This window comes from Taudactylus pleione, unplaced genomic scaffold (genome assembly GCF_031769625.1).
Source record: "Taudactylus pleione unplaced genomic scaffold, aTauple2 ptg001270l, whole genome shotgun sequence".
NCBI lineage: Eukaryota > Metazoa > Chordata > Amphibia > Anura > Myobatrachidae > Taudactylus > Taudactylus pleione.
In genome coordinates this window covers 1,465,001-1,475,000 of record NW_028285670.1, presented here as the reverse complement: position 1 = coordinate 1,475,000, position 10,000 = coordinate 1,465,001, and the positions used below count along the sequence as shown (strand labels likewise).

The following is a 10,000-nucleotide window of genomic DNA, read 5'->3' as shown; positions in this document are numbered from 1 at the left end:
GTAATTTTAGACAGCCAAAACATTCTTTTCTATTACATTTTACATTTAATTTTTTCTACTTATCAATGAATTTACTTGAGTTAAGAAGTAAAAGAGGTCTAAAGTTAATGTTTTTGAGCACCTACAGCCAAACCACACTGGACATGCCCAATCTCGTCTTATCTTGGAAGCTATGCAGTATTGGGCCTGGTTAGTACTTGGATAGGAGACCACCTGGGAATACCAGGAGCTGTAGGTAATTTTATACTGCCATAACATTCTTTTCTATTACATTTTTCATTTCATTTTTCAACTTATCTTTGAATTTACTTGAGTTAAGAAGTAAAAGAGGTCTAAAGTTAATGCTTTTGAGCTCCTTCAGCCAAACCACACTGGACATGCCCAATCTCGTCTGATCTTGGAAGCTATGCAGTGTTGGGCCTGGTTAGTACTTGGATGGGAGACCACCTAGGAATCCCAGGTGCTGTAGGTAATTTTATACTGCCATAACATTCTTTTCTATTACATTTTACATTTAATTTTTTCAACTTATCAATGAATTTCCTTGAGTTAAGAAGTAAAAGAGGTCTAAATTTAAGGCTTTTGAGCACCTACAGCCAAACCACACTGGACATGCCCAATCTCGTCTGATCTTGGAAGCTATGCAGTATTGGGCCTGGTTTGAACTTGGATGGGAGACCACCTGGGAAAACCAGGTGCTGTAGATAATTTTAGACAGCCATAACATTCTTTTGTATTACATTTTACATTTAATTTTTTCAACTTATCAATGAATTTACTTGAGTTAAGAAGTAATAGAGGTCTAAAGTTAATGCTTTTGAGCACCTACAGCCAAACCACACTGGACATGCACAATCTCGTCTGATCTTGGAGGCTTTGCAGGGTTGGGCCTGGTTAGAACTTGGACGGGAGACCACCTGGGAATACCAGGTGCTGTAGGTAATTTTATATAGCCATAACATTCTTTTCTATTACATTTTACATTACATTTTTTCAAATTATCAATGAATTTACTTGAGTTAAGAAGTAAAAGAGGTCTAAAGTTAATGTTTTTTAGCGCCTTCAGCCAAACCACACTGGACATGCCCAATCTCGTCTGATCTTGGAAGCTATGCAGTGTTGGGCCTGGTTAGTACTTGAATGGGAGACCACCTGGGAATACCAGGTGCTGTAGGTAATTTTATACTGCCATAACATTCTTTTCTATTAAATTTTACATTTAATTTTTTCAACTTATCAATGAATTTACTTGAGTTAAGAAGTAAAAGATGTCTAAAGTTAATATTTTTGAGCACTTACAGTCAAACCACACTGGACATGCTCAATCTCGTCTGATCTTGGAAGCTATGCAGTGTAGGGCCTGGTTAGTACTTGGATGGGAGACCACCTGGGAATACCAGGAGCTGTAGGTAATTTTATACTGCCGAAACATTCTTTTCTATTACATTTTACATTTCATTTTTCAACTTGTCATTGAATTTACTTGAGTTAAGAAGTAAAAGAGGTCTAAAGTTAATGTTTTTGAGCACCTACAGCCAAACCACACTGGACATGCCCAATCTCGTCTGATCTTGGAAGTTGTGCAGTGTTGGGCCTGGTTAGTACTTGGATGGGAGACCACCTGGGAATACCAGGTGCTGTAGGTAATTTTATGCAGCCATACCATTCTTTTCTATTACATTTTACATTTAATTTTTTCAACTTATCAATGAATTTACATGAGTTAAGAAGTTATAGATGTCTAAAGTTAATATTTTTGAGCACCTACAGCCAAACCACATTGGACATGCCCAATCTTGTTTGATCTTGGAAACAATGCAGTGTTGGGCCTGGTTAGTGCTTGGATGGGAGACCACCTGGGAATTCCAGGTGCTGTAGGTAATTTTATGCAGCCATAACTTTCTTTTCTATTACATTTTACATTTATTTTTTTCAACTTATTAATGAATTTACTTGAGTTAAGAAGTAATAGAGGTCTAAATTTAATGCTTTTGAGCACCTACAGCCAAACCACACTGGACATCCCCAATCTCGTCTGATCTTGGAAGCTATGCAGTGTTGGGCCTGGTTAGTACTTGGATGGGAGACCACCTGGGAATACCAGGTGCTGTATGTAATTTTAGACAGCCAAAACATTCTTTTCTATTACATTTTACATTTAATTTTTTCTACTTATCAATGAATTTACTTGAGTTAAGAAGTAAAAGAGGTCTAAAGTTAATGTTTTTGAGCACCTACAGCCAAACCACACTGGACATGCCCAATCTCGTCTGATCTTGTAAGCTATGCAGTGTTGGGCCTGGTTAGTACTTGGACCGGAGACCACCTGGGAATACCAGGTGCTGTAGGTAATTTTATATAGCCATAACATTCTTTTCTATTACATTTTACATTACATTTTTTCAAATTATCAATGAATTTCCTTGAGTTAAGAAGTAATAGAGGTCTAAATTTAATGCTTTTGAGCACCTACAGCCAAACCACACTGGACATGCCCAATCTCGTCTGATCTTGGAAGCTATGCAGTGTTGGGCCTGGTTTGAACTTGTATGGGAGACCACCTGGGAATACCAGGTGCTGTAGATAATTTTAGACAGCCATAACATTCTTTTGTATTACATTTTACATTTAATTTTTTCAACTTATCAATGAATTTACTTGAGTTAAGAAGTAAAAGAGGTCTAAAGTTAATGTTTTTGAGCACCTACAGCCAAACCACACTGGACATGCCCAATCTTGTCTGATCTTGGAAGCTATGCAGTGTTGGGCCTGGTTAGTACTTGGATGGGAGACCACCTAAGAATCCCAGGTGCTGTAGGTATTTTTATACTGCCATAACATTCTTTTCTATTACAGTTTACATTTAATTTTTTCAACTTATCAATGAATTTACTTGAGTTAAGAAGTAATAGAGGTCTAAAGTTAATGCTTTTGAGCACCTACAGCCAAACCACACTGGACATGCACAATCTCGTTTGATCTTGGAGGCTTTGCAGGGTTGGGCCTGGTTAGTACTTGGACGGGAGACCACCTGGGAATACCAGGTGCTGTAGGTAATTTTATATAGCCATAACATTCTTTTCTATTACATTTTACATTACATTTTTTCAACTTATCAATGAATTTACTTGAGTTAAGAAGTAATAGAGGTCTAAAGTTAAAGCTTTTGAGCATCTACAGCCAAACCACACTGGACATGCCCAATCTCATCTGATCTTGGAGGCTATGCAGTGTTGGGCCTGGTTGGTACTTGGACGGGAGACCACCTGGGAATACCTGGTGCTGTAGGTAATTTTATATAGCCATAACATTCTTTTCTATTACATTTTACATTACATTTTTTCAACTTATCAATGAATTTACTTGAGTTAAGTAGTAAAAGAGGTCTAAAGTTAATGTTTTTTAGCGCCTACAGCCAAACCACACTGGACATGCCCAATCTCGTCTGATCTTGGAAGCTATGCAGTGTTGGGCCTGGTTAGTACTTGAATGGGAGACCACCTGGGAATACCAGGTGTTGTAGGTAATTTTATACTGCCATAACATTCTTTTCTATTAAATTTTACATTTAATTTTTTCAACTTATCAATGAATTTACTTGAGTTAAGAAGTAAAAGATGTCTAAAGTTAATGTTTTTGAGCACTTACAGTCAAACCACACTGGACATGCTCAATCTCGTCTGATCTTGGAAGCTATGCAGTGTAGGGCCTGGTTAGTACTTGGATGGGAGACCACCTGGGAATACCAGGAGCTGTAGGTAATTTTATACTGCCATAACATTCTTTTCTATTACATTTTACATTTAATTTTTCAACTTGTCATTGAATTTACTTGAGTTAAGAAGTAAAAGAGGTCTAAAGTTAAAGTTTTTGAGCACCTACAGCCAAACCACACTGGACATGCCCAATCTCGTCTGATCTTGGAAGCTATGCAGTGTTGGGCCTGGTTAGTACTTGGGTGGGAGACCACCTGGGAATACCAGGTGCTGTAGGTAATTTTATGCAGCCATACCATTCTTTTCTATTACATTTTACATTTAATTTTTTCAACTTATCAATGAATTTACTTGAGTAAAGAAGTAAAAAAGAGGTCTAAAGTTAATGTTTTTGAGCTCCTTCAGCCAAACCACACTGGACATGCCCCATCTCGTCTGATCTTGGAAGCTATGCAGTGTTGGGCCTGGTTAGTACTTGGATGGGAGACCACCTGGGAATACCAGGTGCTGTAGGTAAATTTATGCAGCTATAACATTCTTTTCTATTACATTTTACATTTAATTTTTTCAACTTATCAATGAATTTACATGAGTTAAGAAGTTATAGATGTCTAAAGTTAATATTTTTGAGCACCGACAGCCAAACCACACTGGACATGCCCAATCTTGTTTGATCTTCGAAGCTATGCAGTGTTGGGCCTGGTTAGTACTTGGATGGGAGACCACCTGGGAATTCCAGGTGCTTTAGGTAATTTTATGCAGCCATAACATTCTTTTCTATTACATTTTACATTTAATTTTTTCAACTTATTAATGAATTTACTTGAGTTAAGAAGTAATAGAGGTCTAAATTTAATTCTTTTGAGCACCTACAGCCAAACCACACTGGACATGCCCAATCTCATCTGATCTTGGAAGCTATGCAGTGTTGGGCCTGTTTAGTACTTGGATGGGAGACCACCTGGGAATACCAGGTGCTGTATGTAATTTTAGACAGCCAAAACATTCTTTTCTATTACATTTTACATTTTCTACTTATCAATGAATTTACTTGAGTTAAGAAGTAAAAGAGGTCTAAAGTTAATGTTTTTGAGCACCTACAGCCAAACCACACTGGACATGCCCAATCTTGTCTGATCTTGGAAGCTATGCAGTGTTGGGCCTGGTTAGTACTTGGATGGGAAACCACCTGGGAATACCAGGTGCTGTAGGTAATTTTATACAGCCATAACATTCTTTTCTATTACATTTTACATTTAATTTTTTCAACTTATCAATAAGTTTACTTGAGTTAAGAAGTAATAGAGGTCTAAAGTTAATGTTTTTAAGCACCTACAGCCAAACCACACTGGACATGCCCAATCTTGTCTGATCTTGGAAGCTATGCAGTGTTGGGCCTGGTTAGTACTTGGATGGGAGACCACCTGGGAATACCAGGAGCTGTAGGTAATTTTATACTGCCATAACATTCTTTTCTATTACATTTTTCATTTCATTTTTCAACTTATCATTGAATTTACTTGAGTTAAGAAGTAAAAGAGTTCTAAAGTTAATGTTTTTGAGCTCCTTCAGCCAAACCACACTGGACATGCCCAATCTCATCTGATCTTGGAAGCTATGCAGTGTTGGGCCTGGTTAGTACTTGGATGGGAGACCACCTGGGAATACCAGGTGCAGTAGGTAATTTTATACTGCCATAACATTCTTTTCTATTACATTTTACATTTAATTTTTTCAACTTATCAATGAATTTCCTTGAGTTAAGAAGTAATAGAGGTCTAAATTTAATGCTTTTGAGCACCTACAGCCAAACCACACTGGACATGCCCAATCTCGTCTGATCTTGGAAGCTATGCAGTATTGGGCCTGGTTTGAACTTGGATGGGAGACCTCCTGGGAATATCAGGTGCTGTAGATAATTTTAGACAGCCATAACATTCTTTTCTATTACATTTTACATTTAATTTTTTCAACTTATCTATGAATTTACTTGAGTTAAGAAGTAAAAGAGATCTAAAGTTAATGTTTTTGAGCTCCTACAGCCAAACCACACTGGACATGCCCAATCTCATCTGATCTTGGAAGCTATGCAGTGTTGGGCCGGGTTAGTACTTGGATGGGAGACTACCTAAGAATCCCAAGTGCTGTAGGTATTTTTATACTGCCATAACAGTCTTTTCTATTACATTTTACATTTAATTTTTTCAACTTATCAATGAATTTACTTGAGTTAAGAAGTAATAGAGGTCTAAAGTTAATGCTTTTGAGCACCTACAGCCAAACCACACTGGACATGCCCAATCTCGTCTGATCTTGGAGGCTTTGAAGTGTTGGGCCTGGTTAGTACTTGGACGGGAGACCACCTGGGAATACCAGGTGCTGTAGGTAATTTTATATAGCCATAACATTCTTTTCTATTACATTTTACATTACATTTTTTCAAATTATCAATGAATTTACTTGAGTTAAGAAGTAAAAGAGGTCTAAAGTTAATGTTTTTTAGCGCCTACAGCCAAACCACACTGGACATGCCCAATCTTGTCTGATCTTGGAAGCTATGCAGTGTTGGGCCTGGTTAGCACTTGAATGGGAGACCACCTGGGAATAGCAGGTGCTGTAGGTAATTTTATACTGCCATAACATTCTTTTCTATTAAATTTTACATTTAATTTTTTCAACTTATCAATGAATTTACTTGAGTTAAGAAGTAATAGAGGTCTAAAGTTAATGTTTTTGAGCACCTACAGCCAAACCACACTGGACATGCCCAATCTCATCTGATCTTGGAAGCTATGCAGTGTTGGGCCTGGTTAGTACTTGGATGGGAGACCACCTGGGAATACCAGGTGCTGTAGGTAATTTTATACTGCCATAACATTCTTTTCTATTACATTTTACATTTAATTTTTTCAACTTATCAATGAATTTCCTTGAGTTAAGAAGTAATAGAGGTCTAAAGTTAATACTTTGAGCACCTACAGCCAAACCACACTGGACATGCCCAATCTCGTCTGATCTTGGAAGCTGTGCAGTGTTTGGCCAGGTTAGTGCTTGGATGGGAGACCACCTGGGAATTCCAGGTGCTGTAGGTAATTTTATGCAGCCATAACATTCTTTTCTATTACATTTTACATTTAATTTTTTCAACTTATTAATGAATTTACTTGAGTTAAGAAGTAATAGAGGTCTAAATTTAATGCTTTTGAGCACCTACAGTCAAACCACACTGGACATTCCCAATCTCATCTGATCTTGGAAGCTATGCAGTGTTGGGCCTGGTTAGTACTTGGATGGGAAACCACCAGGGAATACCAGGTGCTGTATGTAATTTTAGACAGCCAAAACATTCTTTTCTATTACATTGTACATTTAATTTTTTCTACTTATCAATGAATTTACTTGAGTTAAGAAGTAAAAGAGGTCTAAAGTTAATGTTTTTGAGCACCTACAGCCAAACCACACTGGACATGCCCAATCTCGTCTTATCTTGGAAGCTATGCAGTATTGGGCCTGGTTAGTACTTGGATGGGAGACCACCTAGGAATCCCAGGTGCTGTAGGTAATTTTATACTGCCATAACATTCTTTTCTATTACAGTTTACATTTAATTTTTTCAACTTATCAATGAATTTACTTGAGTTAAGAAGTAATAGAGGTCTAAAGTTAATGCTTTTGAGCACCTACAGCCAAACCACACTGGACATGCACAATCTCGTTTGATCTTGGAGGCTTTGCAGGGTTGGGCCTGGTTAGTACTTGGACGGGAGACCACCTGGGAATACCAGGTGCTGTAGGTAATTTTATATAGCCATAACATTCTTTTCTATTACATTTTACATTACATTTTTTCAACTTATCAATGAATTTACTTGAGTTAAGAAGTAATAGAGGTCTAAAGTTAAAGCTTTTGAGCATCTACAGCCAAACCACACTGGACATGCCCAATCTCGTCTGATCTTGGAGGCTATGCAGTGTTGGGCCTGGTTGGTACTTGGACGGGAGACCACCTGGGAATACCTGGTGCTGTAGGTAATTTTATATAGCCATAACATTCTTTTCTATTACATTTTACATTACATTTTTTCAACTTATCAATGAATTTACTTGAGTTAAGTAGTAAAAGAGGTCTAAAGTTAATGTTTTTTAGCGCCTACAGCCAAACCACACTGGACATGCCCAATCTCATCTGATCTTGGAAGCTATGCAGTGTTGGGCCTGGTTAGTACTTGAATGGGAGACCACCTGGGAATACCAGGTGTTGTAGGTAATTTTATACTGCCATAACATTCTTTTCTATTAAATTTTACATTTAATTTTTTCAACTTATCAATGAATTTACTTGAGTTAAGAAGTAAAAGATGTCTAAAGTTAATGTTTTTGAGCACTTACAGTCAAACCACACTGGACATGCTCAATCTCGTCTGATCTTGGAAGCTATGCAGTGTAGGGCCTGGTTAGTACTTGGATGGGAGACCACCTGGGAATACCAGGAGCTGTAGGTAATTTTATACTGCCATAACATTCTTTTCTATTACATTTTACATTTAATTTTTCAACTTGTCATTGAATTTACTTGAGTTAAGAAGTAAAAGAGGTCTAAAGTTAAAGTTTTTGAGCACCTACAGCCAAACCACACTGGACATGCCCAATCTCGTCTGATCTTGGAAGCTATGCAGTGTTGGGCCTGGTTAGTACTTGGATGGGAGACCACCTGGGAATACCAGGTGCTGTAGGTAATTTTATGCAGCCATACCATTCTTTTCTATTACATTTTACATTTAATTTTTTCAACTTATCAATGAATTTACTTGAGTAAAGAAGTAAAAAAGAGGTCTAAAGTTAATGTTTTTGAGCTCCTTCAGCCAAACCACACTGGACATGCCCCATCTTGTCTGATCTTGGAAGCTATGCAGTGTTGGGCCTGGTTAGTACTTGGATGGGAGACCACCTGGGAATACCAGGTGCTGTAGGTAAATTTATGCAGCTATAACATTCTTTTCTATTACATTTTACATTTAATTTTTTCAACTTATCAATGAATTTACATGAGTTAAGAAGTTATAGATGTCTAAAGTTAATATTTTTGAGCACCGACAGCCAAACCACACTGGACATGCCCAATCTTGTTTGATCTTCGAAGCTATGCAGTGTTGGGCCTGGTTAGTACTTGGATGGGAGACCACCTGGGAATTCCAGGTGCTTTAGGTAATTTTATGCAGCCATAACATTCTTTTCTATTACATTTTACATTTAATTTTTTCAACTTATTAATGAATTTACTTGAGTTAAGAAGTAAAAGAGGTCTAAATTTAATTCTTTTGAGCACCTACAGCCAAACCACACTGGACATGCCCAATCTCGTCTGGTCTTGGAAGCTATGCAGTGTTGGGCCTGTTTAGTACTTGGATGGGAGACCACCTGGGAGTACCAGGTGCTGTATGTAATTTTAGACAGCCAATCATTCTTTTCTATTACATTTTACATTTTCTACTTATCAATGAATTTACTTGAGTTAAGAAGTAAAAGAGGTCTAAAGTTAATGTTTTTGAGCACCTACAGCCAAACCACACTGGACATGCCCAATCTCGTCTGATCTTGGAAGCTATGCAGTGTTGGGCCTGGTTAGTACTTGGATGGGAAACCACCTGGGAATACCAGGTGCTGTAGGTAATTTTATACAGCCATAACATTCTTTTCTATTACATTTTACATTTAATTTTTTCAACTTATCAATAAGTTTACTTGAGTTAAGAAGTAATAGAGGTCTAAAGTTAATGTTTTTAAGCACCTACAGCCAAACCACACTGGACATGCCCAATCTTGTCTGATCTTGGAAGCTATGCAGTGTTGGGCCTGGTTAGTACTTGGATGGGAGACCACCTGGGAATACCAGGAGCTGTAGGTAATTTTATACTGCCATAACATTCTTTTCTATTACATTTTTCATTTCATTTTTCAACTTATCATTGAATTTACTTGAGTTAAGAAGTAAAAGAGTTCTAAAGTTAATGTTTTTGAGCTCCTTCAGCCAAACCACACTGGACATGCCCAATCTCATCTGATCTTGGAAGCTATGCAGTGTTGGGCCTGGTTAGTACTTGGATGGGAGACCACCTGGGAATACCAGGTGCAGTAGGTAATTTTATACTGCCATAACATTCTTTTCTATTACATTTTACATTTAATTTTTTCAACTTATCAATGAATTTCCTTGAGTTAAGAAGTAATAGAGGTCTAAATTTAATGCTTTTGAGCACCTACAGCCAAACCACACTGGACATGCC

General features: G+C 37.5%; 4 non-coding genes and 39 pseudogenes across 4 annotated transcripts; all 43 read left to right on the top strand.

The window, feature by feature from the left end:
* LOC148449300 (5S ribosomal RNA) overlaps positions 1-3 on the top strand; it is a 119-nt pseudogene extending 116 nt beyond the window's left edge.
* A 116-nt stretch (positions 4-119) lies between these two features.
* On the top strand, positions 120-238 carry LOC148449299 (5S ribosomal RNA; annotated as a pseudogene).
* A 115-nt stretch (positions 239-353) lies between these two features.
* LOC148449298 (5S ribosomal RNA) lies at positions 354-472 on the top strand (annotated as a pseudogene).
* Positions 473-588: 116 nt separating this feature from the next.
* LOC148449297 (5S ribosomal RNA) lies at positions 589-707 on the top strand (annotated as a pseudogene).
* Positions 708-1,058: 351 nt separating this feature from the next.
* LOC148449296 (5S ribosomal RNA) lies at positions 1,059-1,177 on the top strand (annotated as a pseudogene).
* Positions 1,178-1,293: 116 nt separating this feature from the next.
* Positions 1,294-1,412, top strand: LOC148449295 (5S ribosomal RNA; annotated as a pseudogene).
* A 115-nt stretch (positions 1,413-1,527) lies between these two features.
* On the top strand, positions 1,528-1,646 carry LOC148449294 (5S ribosomal RNA; annotated as a pseudogene).
* Positions 1,647-1,762: 116 nt separating this feature from the next.
* LOC148449293 (5S ribosomal RNA) lies at positions 1,763-1,881 on the top strand (annotated as a pseudogene).
* Positions 1,882-1,997: 116 nt separating this feature from the next.
* LOC148449292 (5S ribosomal RNA) lies at positions 1,998-2,116 on the top strand (annotated as a pseudogene).
* Positions 2,117-2,232: 116 nt separating this feature from the next.
* Positions 2,233-2,351, top strand: LOC148449291 (5S ribosomal RNA; annotated as a pseudogene).
* Positions 2,352-2,467: 116 nt separating this feature from the next.
* LOC148449290 (5S ribosomal RNA) lies at positions 2,468-2,586 on the top strand (annotated as a pseudogene).
* A 116-nt stretch (positions 2,587-2,702) lies between these two features.
* Positions 2,703-2,821, top strand: LOC148449289 (5S ribosomal RNA; annotated as a pseudogene).
* Positions 2,822-2,937: 116 nt separating this feature from the next.
* Positions 2,938-3,056, top strand: LOC148449288 (5S ribosomal RNA; annotated as a pseudogene).
* Positions 3,057-3,172: 116 nt separating this feature from the next.
* Positions 3,173-3,291, top strand: LOC148449287 (5S ribosomal RNA; annotated as a pseudogene).
* Positions 3,292-3,407: 116 nt separating this feature from the next.
* Positions 3,408-3,526, top strand: LOC148449286 (5S ribosomal RNA; annotated as a pseudogene).
* A 116-nt stretch (positions 3,527-3,642) lies between these two features.
* LOC148449285 (5S ribosomal RNA) lies at positions 3,643-3,761 on the top strand (annotated as a pseudogene).
* Positions 3,762-3,876: 115 nt separating this feature from the next.
* Positions 3,877-3,995, top strand: LOC148449284 (5S ribosomal RNA). The gene has a single exon (XR_015875283.1). It is a non-coding gene; the product is annotated as a 5S ribosomal RNA (ribosomal RNA).
* A 118-nt stretch (positions 3,996-4,113) lies between these two features.
* On the top strand, positions 4,114-4,232 carry LOC148449283 (5S ribosomal RNA; annotated as a pseudogene).
* Positions 4,233-4,348: 116 nt separating this feature from the next.
* LOC148449282 (5S ribosomal RNA) lies at positions 4,349-4,467 on the top strand (annotated as a pseudogene).
* Positions 4,468-4,583: 116 nt separating this feature from the next.
* On the top strand, positions 4,584-4,702 carry LOC148449281 (5S ribosomal RNA; annotated as a pseudogene).
* A 109-nt stretch (positions 4,703-4,811) lies between these two features.
* Positions 4,812-4,930, top strand: LOC148449280 (5S ribosomal RNA; annotated as a pseudogene).
* Positions 4,931-5,046: 116 nt separating this feature from the next.
* LOC148449279 (5S ribosomal RNA) lies at positions 5,047-5,165 on the top strand (annotated as a pseudogene).
* A 115-nt stretch (positions 5,166-5,280) lies between these two features.
* LOC148449278 (5S ribosomal RNA) lies at positions 5,281-5,399 on the top strand (annotated as a pseudogene).
* Positions 5,400-5,515: 116 nt separating this feature from the next.
* Positions 5,516-5,634, top strand: LOC148449277 (5S ribosomal RNA; annotated as a pseudogene).
* A 116-nt stretch (positions 5,635-5,750) lies between these two features.
* On the top strand, positions 5,751-5,869 carry LOC148449276 (5S ribosomal RNA; annotated as a pseudogene).
* A 116-nt stretch (positions 5,870-5,985) lies between these two features.
* LOC148449275 (5S ribosomal RNA) lies at positions 5,986-6,104 on the top strand (annotated as a pseudogene).
* Positions 6,105-6,220: 116 nt separating this feature from the next.
* On the top strand, positions 6,221-6,339 carry LOC148449274 (5S ribosomal RNA; annotated as a pseudogene).
* Positions 6,340-6,455: 116 nt separating this feature from the next.
* Positions 6,456-6,574, top strand: LOC148449273 (5S ribosomal RNA). The gene has a single exon (XR_015875228.1). It is a non-coding gene; the product is annotated as a 5S ribosomal RNA (ribosomal RNA).
* A 115-nt stretch (positions 6,575-6,689) lies between these two features.
* LOC148449272 (5S ribosomal RNA) lies at positions 6,690-6,808 on the top strand (annotated as a pseudogene).
* Positions 6,809-6,924: 116 nt separating this feature from the next.
* On the top strand, positions 6,925-7,043 carry LOC148449271 (5S ribosomal RNA; annotated as a pseudogene).
* A 116-nt stretch (positions 7,044-7,159) lies between these two features.
* Positions 7,160-7,278, top strand: LOC148449270 (5S ribosomal RNA; annotated as a pseudogene).
* Positions 7,279-7,394: 116 nt separating this feature from the next.
* LOC148449269 (5S ribosomal RNA) lies at positions 7,395-7,513 on the top strand (annotated as a pseudogene).
* Positions 7,514-7,629: 116 nt separating this feature from the next.
* On the top strand, positions 7,630-7,748 carry LOC148449268 (5S ribosomal RNA; annotated as a pseudogene).
* A 116-nt stretch (positions 7,749-7,864) lies between these two features.
* Positions 7,865-7,983, top strand: LOC148449267 (5S ribosomal RNA; annotated as a pseudogene).
* Positions 7,984-8,099: 116 nt separating this feature from the next.
* LOC148449266 (5S ribosomal RNA) lies at positions 8,100-8,218 on the top strand (annotated as a pseudogene).
* Positions 8,219-8,333: 115 nt separating this feature from the next.
* LOC148449265 (5S ribosomal RNA) lies at positions 8,334-8,452 on the top strand. Its single transcript, XR_015875400.1, has one exon. It is a non-coding gene; the product is annotated as a 5S ribosomal RNA (ribosomal RNA).
* A 118-nt stretch (positions 8,453-8,570) lies between these two features.
* Positions 8,571-8,689, top strand: LOC148449264 (5S ribosomal RNA; annotated as a pseudogene).
* A 116-nt stretch (positions 8,690-8,805) lies between these two features.
* On the top strand, positions 8,806-8,924 carry LOC148449263 (5S ribosomal RNA; annotated as a pseudogene).
* A 116-nt stretch (positions 8,925-9,040) lies between these two features.
* On the top strand, positions 9,041-9,159 carry LOC148449262 (5S ribosomal RNA; annotated as a pseudogene).
* Positions 9,160-9,267: 108 nt separating this feature from the next.
* Positions 9,268-9,386, top strand: LOC148449261 (5S ribosomal RNA). The gene has a single exon (XR_015875572.1). It is a non-coding gene; the product is annotated as a 5S ribosomal RNA (ribosomal RNA).
* A 116-nt stretch (positions 9,387-9,502) lies between these two features.
* Positions 9,503-9,621, top strand: LOC148449260 (5S ribosomal RNA; annotated as a pseudogene).
* A 115-nt stretch (positions 9,622-9,736) lies between these two features.
* On the top strand, positions 9,737-9,855 carry LOC148449259 (5S ribosomal RNA; annotated as a pseudogene).
* A 116-nt stretch (positions 9,856-9,971) lies between these two features.
* The window catches only part of LOC148449258 (5S ribosomal RNA), a 119-nt pseudogene continuing 90 nt past the window's right edge, over positions 9,972-10,000 (top strand).